Genomic DNA, 13,495 nt, shown 5'->3' with positions numbered 1-13,495 from the left:
ATACAAGAAACTAAGCAAAAACAACAAAATCAAACAACAAGCATACAACAAAAATCCACAAAAAATCGTAAAAACACAAAGAGAAAAGGTTTCGCTATTTTCGTCACCGGAGATAAGCCAAAGGCCGCAGGGAAAACAAAGAAAAACTACCAAACTAAGGTAAAATCGAAACTCCAAGTGTAGATATACACTTTTAGGGTCCTTTTTAGGACCAATAGGCTTCGTTTTTCTGTTTATCGGGTCGATGAGAACATTTTAGGTTAGTTTGGATTTTTCAGCCACCGACGGCGATAACTGGAGCGGTGGTCCGGGCGGCGGGCTTCATCGATGTGTGGCCGGCCTTTCTGGTTGGGAGAGAGTTGCGAGACAATGGAGGGGTTTGATTTTAGGAAATGGTTTGAAATTAAATAAAATGGGTTTTATGGGCTATTTATAGGGGGACCTAGGTGCAAATACTAAAATTTTAAATTATTTTTGTAGTCCCTACTGGTTTGTTGTGTAATTCATTTTGGTCACCTGTTGTAAATTTACCCTTGAATTTTAAATTAATTCAATTTAATCCCTGTTTATATTTCTTATACTTTGCAATTCGGTACCCTAACCTTTTTATTTCTTCCCGCAGCTCACTTTAAGCATCAAGTTGACCTCTTAATTTTGATTTGTTTCAGTATAATCCTTTTAATAGTTATATTTTATTTATTCAATGTTTTTCCATTCTTCATTTATTCCATCTATTTTTTTTTAAATTTAATTTTTTTTCTAACAATAATTTCATATTTTAGGCTAAAATTCATCAAAGGTAAGTAATTCGGATCGAACTTTTAAATTTTAATTTAACTTTTAATTTTCGCAATTAAGACAACCGATAAATCAAATTGGTACTAAAAGGGCAGTACATGGGTGCTGATCCTTCCATGATTGTAATCGACTCCCAAATCCAACAAATTTCTGGTAAGACATAGACCAGATACCATGTAGTTAAGGTGTCCGATCAACCTGATTTAAGATTATCGGTGGCGGCTCCAACATAGATCAATTCAAGTCGGAGCTCGATCCTGAGACCCCTCGAATGACGGTTACGACAATGAGTGATCAACAAATTGTTCCATTACATTCCATGCATGCAAACTATTGCCATAAACATCATAGAACACAATCTCTGCTTCATATTGGGTTAACTTGACTGATATAAAACCTTGACCATCATAAAAGAATTTTAGTCCCTCTTTGTTTAGCCGTTTGACATCACCCCTCCATACCTTAGACCCAGCACCGCTGGTTAGAAATTGTATGGGACTGATTGCATTGACCCACTAAATGTCCTTTGCTTTGGTCAGGGATATCATCTTCATACATTATATGCTAGAACTGATCATTGAAATTACTCTTACCTCTCTGTGTCACTGATTTGTTGTAGAAAGTGGTCGTGGCCATTCATGTAAAAATCAACATCATTAGCCTGCACTTTTACCAAGGAAATACCAGATGGATTGAGTTTATGTCCTTCAACTAGTAATTTAGTGAACATTCTTGAAGCTTTCCGTGCACCTTGAGAATGAGGAGGAGATGGGTAGAAACTTCGGGAGTGTCACCATGATGCCCAATACTTGTAATTGCATGGTGTCCAATATAGATCTTCCATTTTGCACTTGGTTCTCTTAATGCACGCTCCACATCCTATATCAACAATTAATTCCCAAGAGTACCAACATTTTGCTCTGTTACTTGGAATACTGAGCCACAAATCTATACCTTCAACAGACTGATAATGTGAGGACGTATACCGCGCCAACCATAAGCCAGGTTTTAGGAAGTAGCTCTTCACGAAAGGTGTGGTGTCCACAAGGATTATCTCAACAAGTTCAGCCCCAAGGTTTTAACTCAGCATCTTATTTGATGATTTCCAGTAAAAATAAACTAAAACGGAAGATTACTTACCAACACCGACGATGAAGGATCTAAGACAAAGCCACCTGCTGTCGATTTTTCTAAGAAGATGGCTCAATTGTGCTTCAGCATCGCCCCTATAATCATGGTTGCCCAAAACTGCATGAAATTGAATTGGTAGAAAATAATGTGACCAGGCAATCAATAAAATTGAAGTTAATGGGAACTTGCTGGAGTAATGATAAAATGGTTAATAAGTCTGAACTTGAGGATATTTTCCAGTCAACTGTTAAAGAAAAAGTGTGTATAGTTGATGAAAAATGAACCTTGAAAGCAACTTGGGATTGGTTAAAAGCGCCTCGTCTGCTCCAATCGGTGACCAAAAAGATAAGGGAACCATCGCCTTTGTTGTGCTTCTTAAATCTCTCCAGCTCTGCTGACACACACATTATGCCCAATATTTCTGACTTTCCAATGTTATGGTTAATTCCTAGACTCAGAGTTGTGCGGCCGCCAACTTAAACCAACCATTAATAGCATGACATGTTGTATTCGGCTGTTGGCGTTGGATTATTAACAACAGTGCATCCAATGGGATATGCAAATCTACCGTGGAACATTATGGGCGTAAGGGATAATACTCTTACCACCCTTGGAATATTCGCTTCGATTCGCCAACAACACCTTCTATTAAGTAAAATTCTAGAATGGACGAAAAATATTGTGTCGCGGCTGTCTTTCGGGTTGCACGAAATTGGGCTTCGACTTGAAATAATGAGTTGGAGTCGCCACCGATAATTTTAAGAACATTTTAAGAACATTTAGGTGGATCGGGCACCATTTTACCTGATTTACATTTATGGTAAAACGTTTTACCAATTAATTTGTCGGTTGTCTTAATTGCAAAAATTGAAATTTAAAACGTTCGATTCAAATTATTTACCATTGATTGGTTGAAAAGTATACTAAAAAGTCAAAAATATTGTTAGATAGTAAAATAAAAATAAATATGAAAAAGAAAAAATAATATTAATATAATAATAATAAAATAAATAAAATAGATAACAAAAAAAATTAGAAAGAAAAATTAAAAAATTAAAAAAATGAAATAAAGAAAATAAAAAAGGTTAAATTTTGAAAAAAAATAAAAAAAGAAAAATGTTAAGAAAATAAATATTTAAAAAAAGCTGACACATAAATAAATAAAAAATGATCAAATTGAATGAAATTGGAATTTATGGACTCAAATTAACGCTAAAAGTGAACTGCAAGAGAAAAGAAACAAAATTAGGGGGTTAATTCACAAAATATAAAAAGTATACACATGGACTAAATTGAATAAATTGAAAATTCAGAGGTAAAATTGAAACATGTGACCAATATGAATTACACTTCAAAAGTACAGTGATTGCGGAAATGATTTAAGAATTTAGTATTTGCACATAGGTATCTAGTATATAAATATCCAAAAACACCCATTTCCAACTCATTTTTCATCATTTCCCCAAATTATCATCTTCCTCAACTCTCTTAATTCTCTCAATGCTTTTTCTCCCGAAAAAAATCCGAACTCACCACAAGCTTCCTCTCCACCCCGTAAACCTAAATTTGAAGCCTAAACACCCAAAAAAACGTCCCCACCGGCGTAGAACTGAACCGAAAGGTTTCGAGTTTTACCTTTTTTGAGGAAAACATTTCGTTTTCCGACGTCTTTCCTCCGATAACGTTCCTTCACGACCCTCGTTCGTTTTGGTGAGAAAATGTTTCGGCTTTTTCTTTCTTTGTTGGTATTTGGGATTTTTTGGTTCGAATCGTATGCTATTTTGTTTTTTGGTTGGTATTTTTTTATTCGATTGATGGTTGGGTTTCGATGGTTTCAATCTGTGTGTTGCTTTGTGATGGTTTTCGGTTGTTCGATATGGCTATGTTTTTTTCGACTGTTGTGTTCGATCGGTTCGATGATCATTTCTTGACTCTCCGACGAGGCTCCCTTTTATAGCCTTCGAAAGGGTCGTTTGGTTCCTGATGATCTCGGGGTTACCCCGATCTGCTCACGTTGAGGTTGTTGTTGGGTCGAAAATCCCGAGATGGTTCAGTCCTGGGATATCGGCCGGCCGTTTCTGTGTTGACTGGTGCGTGGCTTCATGCGCGCTCCCTTGACTCCCTGTTATGCGGCGCCTTTACTAAAATAAGAAACCCTAATCGGGTTAGGGCTGGGTCAGGCCCAAATCCGATTGGGTTTTTGCTGGACCCGAACACTGGACCCACTGGACCTGTAAAAAGGGAAAAAAAGGGAAAATAAATAACAAATAAAATAAATAAAAATAATAATAAATAAAAAAATTAAAACTATATATTATATATGCTTTTAATTTTTTTTCAAACCATATATTATATATATTTTCAAAAATTGTTTTAAAACTAATATATATTTTCAAAATTATATTATATACATTTTTAAAAATATTTAAAAAAAATTATATATTATTTTTTAAAATGTTTTCAAAACTATATATTATATGTTTTCAAAAATGTTTTTAAAAACTATATATTATATATATTTTTCAAAATATTTTTTAAAAACTATATATTATATATATTTCCAAAATGTTTTAAAAACTATATATTATATAAATTTTCAAAATGTTTTTAAAAACTAGATATTATATAAGTTTTCAAAATGTTTTAAAACTATATATTATATATATATATTCAAAATATTTTCAAAAACTATATATTATATATATTTTTTCAAAATGTTTTAAAAACTATATATTATATATATATATTTGAAAATTATACTATATTAATATATAAATAAATAAATTCAGACGAAAATAAGTGTCTACACATTGATATCCACGGATAATGCTCTTCCTTTTTTCAAGAGAATCAATTTGTTAAATTTCAAAATTGACATAGATTTAAAGAATGATTCAAAATATTCAGTTAAAGTAATTATAGTTGTAATAAGAGAATTAACAACTTTTAGATCTTTTACTAGGCTTTAACGAGTCATATAATTCAAGAAATTAAAATGTAATTTTTAGTGTGGATGGATAATTTTACCTTATAAATGCACGTTGAGTATATTGAAGACTTTATTTGGGTAGAAATAAAATTTCTTACTTTAATGAATTAATTTATTACTTTAAATCTTATATATTCGATTTTTGGTCCTCCATAACAATCAAAGCCTGCTCTGATATTGGTGGTTTTACGCTGGCCCAACACGTATTTACAGATAGCAATTGGAAGTTCAACTTGGAGTTGGCCCATCTCACTAAACTTTAAAAATTAGAGACAATCAACCCCTACACGTGTAATAGCAAGAAAATTATATTAATTTCAAATCATTTTACCTTCCGAAACTTATCAAGGTCGATTAAAACAATGCTCATTTTTACGTAATTCCAAATTAAATCCGTGGAGAGCTGGGGCAAATTCTCTATTTTGGAAGCCTTGGGGTAAATTTACTGTATATTTATCATTTAAGTATATGATGATAACATCACATGTAAATTATGATCGGGATCATGATTTCAAGCTCCTGCATCTTTGTGTACATTTATTGGGGACTTGTCCAGCATTCATGATTCTCTCTTTAGGTGAATTATTTCTTTTACTTGTTCGCTCAATAAATATTTTATCACTTATAAAAATATAAATAATAAAAAGGAAAAATTATATTTTATATTTTAGAATATAAAATTAATAAATGGTACTTATATAATTTTAACTTAAATATACAAAAAGTGTCAAATGTATGCCCGTTTTTTCAGTTTAGCGTCTAATGTTTTTTTCGTTCCAGTTTGGTGTCTAACGTTTCATTCCGTTACTCAAAATGGGTCACACCGTGACGGACCGTTAGTTTTCTCTGTTAAGTGTCACGTGTCACAATCTAGTAATTTTAAAAATTTATTTTTTAAAAAAATATTAAAAATATTATTATATTTATAAAAAACTTTATTTCTTTTAAATTACTAAAAAGCCCAAATCCTAACACTGAAGCTTACCCACGGCGGCAGATGGCGAGAACGACGACTACGACGTGACCCACCAGTTAGGTTTTGAGCGAACAACGACGAGGAAGCTAAATATGGTGGAGGTGAGGCGAACAGAGGTCCGAGGTGGCCGGAATCATCTAAAATCCGAGGCATCAGGGTGGGTTTTCAGCGAAACTTCAAGGGCTCGATTCCAACGAACAACGACAGATATGCACGAATTGTTTTGGGAGTTTTGAGATGACGACGACGAGGAAGCTAACTATGATTGCGGTGAGGCGAACGGAGGTCTGAGGCGGCCAGAATCGTCTAAAATCCTAGGCGTCGGGTGGGTTTTCGGTGATACTTCAAGGGCTAGATTCCGGCGAACGGCGATGACTATCCACGAATTGTTTTGGGGGCTTTGATCATGGCGGCGAGGCGCTTCGATTGGGCTGGGTAGTGACAGGCACATACGAGCGACGACGGCAGTCGGCGTGGGTGTAGGGGTTGAAATGAATGTTTTTAAAGTTTTGGGGTTATTTCGAAATTAATGTGTTTTCTTTTTTTAAAAAATATATACTTTTTAATTTTTAAATTTTTTAAAAATTAGATGTAACTGAAAGACGATTCATATGTAAAAAGACACTCTAATAATAAAAAATCTTATTCTAATCCAAAAATTCATCGTAAGCCAAATGATATTTCAAACTTCAAAATTAACTTTAATTTCTTATTCAAAATTATTTTTATATATTTTTGAAGTTAAATATAAAAAATAATTATATATAAACGCGTGAAGATCAAACATCATCCCTGATATATCTCTAAAAATCTTCATAACATATCTAATTAATTCTAGTCGTAATATTTTAATACGAGACATCCTCAATATATATCCACAATTTAATGTCATTTTAAGTATTTAATGTTCTCAATAAATATCAGCTAACTTACGATGAATTTTTTAATTAAAATCATATACTTTTGATTAGAGTGTCTTTTTACGTATAAATCGTCTTTCAGTTACATATAATTTTTAAAAATTTAAAAAATTAAAAATTATATATTTTTTTAAAAAAGAAAACACATTAATTTCGAAATAACCCTAAAACTTTCAAAACTTTCATTTCAACCCCTAAACCCACAACGACTGCCGTCGTCGCTCGTCTGTGCCTGTCACTGCCCAGCCCAATCGAAGTGCCTCGTTGCCATGATCAAAGCCCACAAAACAATTTGTGGATAGCCGTCGTCGTTCGCCGGAATCGAGCCCTTGAAGTTTCGTCGAAAACCCACCTCGACGCCTCAAATTTTGGACGATTTCAGTTGCCTCGGACCCCCGTTTGCCTCACCACAACCATAGTTAGCTTCCTCGTCGCCGTCATCTCAAAACTCTCTAAACAATTTGTGCATATCTGTCGTCGTTCGTCGGCAATTGAGCCCTTGAAGTTTCGCCGAAAACCCACCCCGACGCCTCAGATTTTGGATGATTCTGGCCGTCTCGGACCTCCGTTCACCTCACCGCCACCATATTGCTTCCTCGTCGCCGTCCGCCGCTGTGAGTAAGCTTAGGTGTTAGGATTTGGGCTTTTTTGTAATTTAAAAGAAATAAGGGGTTTTTTATAAATATAATAATATTTTTAATATTTATTTTTAAAAATAAAATTTTAAAATTACCAGATTGTGACACATGTCACTTAACGGAGAAAACTAACGGTCTGTCACGGTGTGACCCATTTTGAGTAACGGAATGAAACTTTAGACACCAAATTGAAACGAAAAAAAACGTTAGTAATAACATTTGTGTCCAAAAATGTACATCAGCTGAATTTGGTCACATAATTGATTTTATTGAGCTGCTAACTCATTCCTTTGTAGCTTTAGAAAGCTTTGCACTTAAACAGTGCCAAACCAACAAAACAACGACTTCATCTTTTTCACTTAAAAACAAAACCCTACAGGCTTCGTTGAGATGGGTGTATCTATGGACATCCATATATTATCCTTTAAAAAAATTAAAATATTATTAAAAGGGACAAGAGTTAAACTCAAATATAAATCATAAATTAAAGCCTTCATTATTTGTAGCACACATAAATTGTGATATATCATAGTTTTCTACATAAACCCTAGGTTCACTGCATTTTAAATATCGTGTATCAGTTGAAACATTGTACCTAAGCTTGGAATGAGCAAGCTGTATGTGTTGATGCGTATGTCATACTTGAAAGATGGGGACAGGCAGGGATGTTCGCTAGGGTGACCATCCAACCGATAAGAAATCAATGAAGGGCATGCTTTTCTTCTCTTCTTGATCCACCTCCTCACAGTTGTTGTCTGTCACTACACTTTTATTGGAGTCTGTATTTATTTGATGGAAATCATGTCCCTACGTGTTGTCGACGCATAACCCACCACCAGTTTTTGAATTGTTTCACACAATGCTTCTTTGTTTTGTTTTTGAGTTGTAAAATCATGCGTCAAGGAATGTCACGTTTTAATTGTGAGAACAGAAACACCCGTTGCTGTACCAACTTCCTTCAGCTCCTGAACTGGGATGTATTCATTGCATAACCTTGTCCTTTAGCCTGTAAAGACAGTATTTACATACGGCGTTCAATAAACTAGGGCCAGTTCATAGCATCTCTCATATTATCCCATAAATATTTTTTCTCCATCTGATGATAGGGTAAATAGGCATAACATACAAATTAAATCTGGATCAGAATGAGAAGCCCAACTTTCCCAACCCAATTCAACCACCCAAGCTGAACCTGAAACTTGCAAGGAAATATCCTACAGTCAATGCGAGAGAAGAAATCATTTACAAAACAGCACACAAACTCTAATGTTTGATTAATAGGATAACACTAAGTTGTCGATATTTATATAATCATTAATTTAATATTAATAATATCTATTATTGCCCTTTTCGGTATTTTTTTAGATACTATTTAATTTAAAATATTAAAAATGATAATAATACTAATAAATATTATACTTTTGAAATGATATATAATTATAACATCTAAAGTGATAATTGGTCATCTTTTTTAATAAATTATAAGAAGTAAAAAGCTAGTTTGCCACATCCCCAAAAACCGGCATTTGGGAATATCTGAATGTTCTTTTGTAACATATTAATTGACTTGTTATTTATTATAGTTTTCGTTTGGTTATGAAATTTGACTCTTCTCGTATTGAAGTTCAAAGGGATTTAGTAAATATTGTTCGCGAATCGCATCCAGATATTTCGATAACAAGCTTCTTGAAGCCCGGAGATTATTGGTTATTCATAGAGGTGTAAAAAGCTGACCCGACCTGTAAAATTGACTGAAACCGACTCGAGTTAAAACTATTTTTGACTTGCGTTGTGACGATCCGAAACCGACTTGAGTCGAAACTGGTGTTGACCTGAACCCGAGTTGGACCTGAAAATTGTGGATCTAAACCCGACCTGCATCCGACCTGAGAACGATCTGAACCCGAATTGAACCGAAAATATGATACCCGAACCCGAATTGCGTCCGACTGATATGAACCCGAACCTGAGATTGACCTGGTAAATAACTGGTATTACCCGACCTGTTTTCAACCTGACCTGTTATGAACCTGACATGTAATTAACTCAACCTGTAAATGATCCGACATATTGTTAAGTGATATAATATTATCATGACTTATAAGTGAAGTTACAATTAATATAATTATATTATTTTAAATTTATAATAAACTAATGATAATTAAATTATTATGATAATTAAATTAATATGGTTACTTTTTGAAATTTTATCATAAATTATTATGATAATTAAATTAATATGATTACTTTTAAAATTTAGTTTTATATTAATTATAATTTGTATATTATAAATTTTATTTTTATGTTAATTCCAATTCATAAATTTCTTTATATTTCTTATATTATAAATTTTATTTATAATCAATAAATTAAATTTAAATATTATCTTATTGAATTTGATTTTATTAAATTATATTACCTGAGTTAATATATTCATAAATCTAATTTACTTTTAATGTGAAAATTGATAAATAATTTAAGTAAACTTAACTTGAAATTTTAAAATCAAAATATATTAATCGAAATGATGGACTTATTAAAGATTAAAAACTTGAACATTACAAATACTAAAAAAAATATTTATAAATGAAGGTAATTTTATTACACTTGAAACACTAAAATTACAATAAAATCAATTAAACAAAATAAATTTATATTGAAATAAATGCTCTCTAGCTAATGTTTACAAGGCTAAAAAGCCTAACTATACTACCAGAAATATCATCATCGAGCTTTTATACCTAAATGCTGCAAACATGTTTAATTATGGACAACTTTCTAGCTTTAAAAGCCAAAATGTCACCAACATAATTCAACATGAGTAACTATTTAGATAAGAATTTATAAGGTTCTAAAATTGATTTAAGTCATACTAACAACAATAATTTACAAGACATCAGTGAGTAATAGACAGCAGCAACAACAAGCATCAATGTACCAATTCAACAAGCATCGTTGCATCGATTCAGCAAGCATCATGCATTAAGAAAACATACAATCAGTGGTAAAGCCAAAGGGAATTCGATGGCCAACAGTGCCAAACATTTCCGACTTTACCAAACCCTTACTGTAGCAACATATAAATGATTACGACATGGTGTAGTAACAAGACCATAAAAGTTACTTTCAACATATAAATGATTAAATAATTTGCATATTTCAACATAAGAGGATATCAAACTAATGTGTTAACGCAATAATTATTGTTACTATTATATTCCTAAACCGTACAACCAAGTGATATGCATTTTAAGGAAAGAAAGGAATAGAGAGGCACCTGATGGAGTTGACAATTGAGACCAGCCAAGTGTTTCAGCCTTTTGTATGTGAAGCTTTGATCTTGTTTCAAGCTTTTGCAGTTAAGTGTTGAGGATTCACCCACAATATTTTCATCGGTGCTGAATACGAGCTCAGTTTGGCAGGAAACAGTAATCGGAATGAAGTGAGGTGGAGCTTCCAATTAGAGTTGCATTAGGGGATATTGTTTTCACGATTTCCCCCTTAATTTTTAGGTTTTCAAAGATGTTATTCACCATTTTTTCAACTTTACCATCAACAAGACTCTCACTTTGTTCAGAGGTACCAGAAGAAAATCTTCTAAAAAAAATCACTTGTGAAAGATGAAACATGGTATATAACATTTAAGTGTTTCCTTAATGTTTAAAGTCCACTAAACTAAATTGAAAATAGAACTAAATACTCATTTGCAAATGGAAATCTTTACACTATCTATGAAGCATTTCAAATCAAAATTGATTTATTAGATCGTAAGATGAGATTCAAAAATAAGGTGGAAGTGATGGATCTAAGAGGTGTTCTGACTCCATCATCACCAAAGCTAATGGACTTCACAGTGATGGATTCTAAGCCATTCTCCACATCACTGCATTTAGCAAATGGGCAGGAAAAGGAAACACCCATCCGACGACAAGACTCACTGGTTTCTCTGCAACAAAAACTCAACTCGGTTAGGAGCTTTATATGGTAAAATATATTGAATTTATTGATGTTACAAGATACAGCAAACCAAAAACAAAAACTAGAACACAGGTTGAACAAACCCCATCAAACAAAACCACCACGTTAGAATCAAATGCATATTTCATTCGTTAAAAGCAAATAAAGAAACCCTTTTATGAGCATTCTAGAACATGGATTCTGGATCTATCAAAAGCATCAAATAAACAACCAATTAACAACCCATTTCATCAAAGCAAAAACCAAAACATAAACAAATGGGTAACTATAACAATAGAGAATATACCTCAGATATGAAGATTAAATAAATGGGCTACAGTAACAGGTAAGAAAAGGATTGTTGATAATGAAGACTATAAGCCACCCCCTCCCAGGAAGCAGACTGAAACCTTGGAGGAAGATGAAGGAACCTTGGAGTCCCTTAGGTTGAAGCGTAATCTGAACCCCAAGGAGCAGGAGTTTACCAAGAAGCAATGGTTGGCTAAAAGCTCAAAGTCAAAAGGTAGCGTCTTTGCGGCTTTGTGTTCAACATTAAGTCAGGCCGTGTTGCCTAGTAAAAAAACTGCAAACGCCTAGCATGTATCTACCCGTTCGGCCGAGGGAAACAAAGGCTCAGGTGAAGAAAATCATCTAGAGAAGGAATCCATCGGTCCCAGAGATTCTGATGACAATAGTTCTTAGGACAACCATAAAGAAGCCATGGTTATGTTAAAATCATCAGGCAGGAAATGATGTTGTTTTTGGCGCCACAGTTGGCGTAGCCTTGTGGTTAAGCAAGGGAGAAAACCCGCGTGTTTTTTAATTTTATTTGACATTATAGTGTTGTCTCTTAGTTTTAAATTTATTCAATATAGTCTAAATTTAATGATTTAATATATTAATTTAAGCTTCATATTTAAACTTTTTTCAATTTAATCCAAATTTAATGTTATAATTTATTAATTTAAGCTTCATATTTAAAATTTATTCAATTTGATCCTTATATATTTTTCAATTCTTTCAATTAATAAATATGTTTATATTAATAAATTAATATATAGTTTATATATACTGTATAGTTTATATATACTAATGAACTATATAATATATAGTTTGTATATACCATATACTATATAGGTTATATATACTAATGAACTATATAATATATAGTTTATATATACTATATAGTTTATATATACTAATGAACTATATAATATATAGTATATATATAATGTATAGTTTATATATACCATATAGTCTATATATATTATATAGTTTATATATACTAATAAATTATATAATGTATAGTTTAGGGTTTAGGGTTTTTATATATAGTTCATATGTAAATTATACTATATAGTATATATAGTTTATATATATAATATATAGTATATAAATATAAACTATAGTATATATATATAGGTCATATGTAAACTATAGTTCATATATAAATATCGACCTTAGTATATATATATATTTATATATATAGTTCATATGTAAACTATAGTTCATATATATAGTATATAAATATAAACATAAACTATAGTTTATATAAATAGTATAAAATATAGTATATAAATATAAATTATAGTATGTAGTTTATATAAATATAAACCCTAAACCCTAAACCACACCCATATATATATAAACTATATAACTTATATTAATAAACTATATAATTTATACAATATATATTATTTGTAATTATATATAATATATAAATATAAATTGTATAGTTTATATATAATTCATATATAATTTATATATAAACTATGTAGTTTCTATATAGTTCAATAGTTCATATATAAACTATATAGTATTATAGTTTATACATGGTATATATAGTTTATGCTTTATACATATATATATATATATATATATATATATATATATATATATATATATATATATATATAAACTATATAGTTTATATATATAATACATATACTTTATATATAAACTATATAGTTTATATTATATATATATATATATTAGTTGTTTTAATTTTTTTCTCAACTTATTACTTATTTATATTTATTAATTGACCCATAAATTTTTAAATGAGTATAATTTAGTACATTTTTGT

The 13,495-nt window shown here is 31.5% G+C and overlaps 1 pseudogene; it reads right to left on the bottom strand.

The window, feature by feature from the left end:
• Positions 1-1,076: 1,076 nt before the first annotated feature.
• On the bottom strand, positions 1,077-2,336 carry LOC120205145 (annotated as a pseudogene).
• Between the last annotated feature and the right edge of the window lie 11,159 nt (positions 2,337-13,495).

Source organism: Hibiscus syriacus, unplaced genomic scaffold (assembly GCF_006381635.1).
Source record: "Hibiscus syriacus cultivar Baekdansim isolate YM2019G1 unplaced genomic scaffold, ASM638163v2 tig00012307_pilon, whole genome shotgun sequence".
In the NCBI taxonomy this organism is placed as follows: Eukaryota; Viridiplantae; Streptophyta; class Magnoliopsida; order Malvales; family Malvaceae; genus Hibiscus; species Hibiscus syriacus.
This window is presented reverse-complemented; position numbering and strand designations above follow the sequence as displayed.